Below are 2796 nucleotides of genomic sequence, written 5' to 3' on the forward strand. Positions count from 1 at the left end.
GGGGCTGGCCGGGGCGAAGGACGCGGCGGCGGCGGCGGCGGCGGCGGTCGGGGAGGCCATGGCGCGGGGCCCAAGCGACGGGTCTGCCCCCCGGCCCCCGCCAGAGCGGATCTCACATGGATGGAGCCGAAGCGCCACGCCGGCCAGGCGCGCCCGCGAACGCGCACGACCAGCGCCCCGACGCCGCGCCGCGCTCCGCTCCGCTCGCCCCAACAAACTTTCTTTCTCGCTCGGCTTTCCCCTGAGAAGGAAGTGCGGTGAGTGACAGGCCGCGGGGCCAATGGCAGGCGGCGGGGATGAAGTCACGACACCCCGCCCCGCCGCTCCGGAGTGGATCCGGAACGACCTGCGCGCCGCGGGGGAACCGCGGGGGAGGAAGGCGGCTCTGCGCCCCGGCGGCGCGGCCGTGGCCGGCGAGCCCCGCTGCTCGGCGCTTGATGGGGATTCGGGGTCCGGGGCGGGGACGTCGCCAGGTGGGTGCGACGAGAGCGCCTCTGAGCTTGTGCAGAATCCCCCCCTTGAGTCCAGCCAGACTCCATTCCTGGCTCAAGGAAGGACTGCAGGTGAGTTTTGAAGCTCTCCTCTCCTCTGTCTTCTGAAGAAACTCGGCACTGACGCGTAGAGAAACGGTCTCTTACAGGAAGCTTTTCCACCCGTCGGAGAGGCGTGCTCTGCGCCCCGCCAGCTGTTGCAGCTTCCCCGGAGCGTGCAGGGAGACGAGCACAAGCCGGCCGTGCCCGCCGTCGGAGCGGTCGGCGTGGAGCAAAGGAGCTGAGCCCTCCGGCGGCGCTGGACGGCAGCTTCCAGCGTCCCCAGCCGCCCTACTCGCCGAAAATGATGGGTGTTGCAGCCCAGCTCCTTTGAAGCTGTCCGGCTGGGGAAGAGTGGCATGGGCACGGCTGGCAGGGGGTGCCTGAGGCGGCTGGCTCGCCTTGCCGAAAATCGGAGCGCACCCAGCGCTGCCCGGGGCCCTGCAAGCCTCCCCCGAGTCCCGACTGCAGAGAGCAAGCGCGACGGCGTGCGCTTCCGCTCCTTTGCGCGAGGCTTCCCGTGCGCCGCTTAAGCCCCTCAAGGTTTGTCTGGGATGAGAGACTCGCGGCTTTTGCTCGCGCCAGACAAGAGGCTTCAAAGAGGCCTCCTCCTGGGAGAGAGGCCCTTGCATCCCGGCCTCGGCGCCCCCGCCCCCAGGCAAAGGAAATCCTTCCCTGCTCCAGGCCGGCAGCGCCCTGTTCCCGGCAGCAGCTCCGTCCCCTCCCGTTTGAGCGGCGAATGCCAAGCGCATCCCTGAGGGGCGGGAGATGCCGAGGGAGCTGCGTGCCTGGAGCAGGGAAGCGCCCATTCCTGCGCAGCAACCAAATCTCAGCCCACTCTCTGGGACCAAAAGGCGAACCCAGCCGCCCAGGTGGAACTGAATTCCAGTGCCAGCGCATTCTCGCAAGGAAAACTCAGTCCCGGGGCAGACAGAAAGCCTCCTTCCCCAGCCCAGTTCCCTCGGGCTGCAGCTCCCAGCTGAGCAAGGTTGGCAAGGGGAACCACAGGGGCCCAGTGTGGCTGGATTTTCCCAAGGAATGCTGGGAAAGGCGAGCCACTTGCTGGGCTGATGCACCTTCCCGAGGAAGGCAGGCTAAAGCGCCTGGGGCTGGTGTGCAGGGAGAGAGCAGGCCCTTTGAGGGAAGCAGGTGGGCTTATGCAGGGTCTGGACCAAGCGGGCCGGGAGAAGGTTCCCTCCCTTGCCCAAGGGAGACCCTCCCCAGGGCCTGGAGGGGTTCATTGCCCCCAGCCGGCACGCGCCAGCCATGGGCGCGGAAGACCTTTGCCTCCAGCAGCTGCTTTCCTGCGCTGAGCAAGGCCGGCCAGAGCGGATTGTTACAAGCCACCCTGAAGCCCTGCTGAAACCCTGCTGAGCCCGGGGTTCTGGAGGCTAGTTGCCACGCACAAGCCCTGCCGGGGCCCCCTGCCGGGGAGCCGCCCTGCTGGAGAGTCACGGCAATCCCCCCTTTCCCCGGCACACCCAGAATAAGCCACAGTGGCTTATTAACCGCTCGGTGATGGGGCAGGGCAGGGCTGGCAGCAGCTGCCCGGGATTCCAGGCAGGGGTCGTTCCCAGCCCCCACTCGGGGGTTGAAACCAGGACCTTCCAACCGCAAAGCAGGCGCTTTTCCACCGAGTGACCGCCGCTTCCCAAGGGGAATCGACCGCAGCCCTTCATGCCTTCTGGAGGCCACGATCAGCTTCACTTCCAGTGAGACAGCAGTGAGAGCTCCTGGAGGATTTGGGGAAGTCTCCAGGTTTCCATCGTCCTGGTAGCAGCCCGGGAGGGTTTCGTGCAGAGGCTGCACTCGTCTTAGGAGAGCTGCGAGTCCTTCGAGGCGCAGCCCTCTGCGTGCCGAAGCAGGAGGGGACCCTGCCTTCCCGGCGTGCCCCCGTCAGCCGGGCTGAAGATGCAGGGCCCCTTTCCTGGCTGAGCTGCAAGGACTTGCACCATCACGTGGCTGCTCTCGTCTGCTGAACAGTCCAAGCTTTCATTCATGGAGTCCCAGGTGCGAATCGTTGCCTTGGATGCTTCAACAGCCCGGACAAGCCGCTCCCTCTGGAGCCTCAGAGCAACACTCTGGCTACTGTGCCACACGCCTCGCTGACCATGAGCCGTGCTGGAGGGTTCTGGGGAGTTCTTTGTGGCAAGCGCTGAGTGCTCCACCTTCTGCCCGTTCTGTCACAGTATAAGTCTGTGTGTATATTCCCAGGGGTGCTTCCTCCCACAGGCTGCAGCTCTTAAGTCGATCAATCTACCGATCC

Source organism: Varanus komodoensis, unplaced genomic scaffold (genome assembly GCF_004798865.1).
Source record: "Varanus komodoensis strain SLA01 unplaced genomic scaffold, ASM479886v1 scaffold29_3, whole genome shotgun sequence".
Classification (NCBI taxonomy): domain Eukaryota; kingdom Metazoa; phylum Chordata; class Lepidosauria; order Squamata; family Varanidae; genus Varanus; species Varanus komodoensis.